Genomic DNA, 730 nt, shown 5'->3' on the forward strand with positions numbered 1-730 from the left:
TGAACAAACGCAAGAAATGACTGTTCTTCCAGTAGGGTGCAACCCAATCTGTTTGGCTGGTAATCAGTGATTGATAATTCAAGTGGTAACTGTAACTGTGTCACTTACATGTTGCAATGGGAGGAGCTATAAAAGTGCTTCAGCATGCCATATTCTGCCTGTATCTCTCCCCCTCCCACCATGCCCATTTTATGATTCACCAAAGCAATTCCTTGTGAAAACTGGGGAGTGTCTCATGGAAGGTTTTAGGGAGAGTTCTTTTTTTTATATAAATTTTTGTTTTTTATAAATTTTTATGAGGAAGAGTTCTGATTGGCTTCAAGCCTGTGCTGTATGGAAGCAACATCCGTTAGATGTCTGTTGTTTTTCATAAAAATACCAAAACTATGTCCAACATCCCATCAACTCTTAAAATACACATAATTAGACCAAATCCGAATGTTCCTATCAAGCAGGAAGAACTTTTGCAGCTATGAGTATGGTGCTTACTTCCCTCCCTGTGTATCATGTAGGCAGGGAAGTGATTTGTGGATATTGGCTTGAAAGCTAGACTTTCCTTCTACTACTCTGTTTTGAAGTATGTTCCTTCAGCTCTAGACATTTTCTACCCATATAAGATGCAAACGGAAGGTAAGTTTTGCATCAAAAACACAGTGTGGTAAACTAAGCCTCTGTGATAGAAATACAAATACAAAGAGCAAGAGGGTCATGTCTTCAGGCTAGGGTTTAC

This window comes from Euleptes europaea, chromosome 8 (genome assembly GCF_029931775.1).
Source record: "Euleptes europaea isolate rEulEur1 chromosome 8, rEulEur1.hap1, whole genome shotgun sequence".
In the NCBI taxonomy this organism is placed as follows: domain Eukaryota; kingdom Metazoa; phylum Chordata; class Lepidosauria; order Squamata; family Sphaerodactylidae; genus Euleptes; species Euleptes europaea.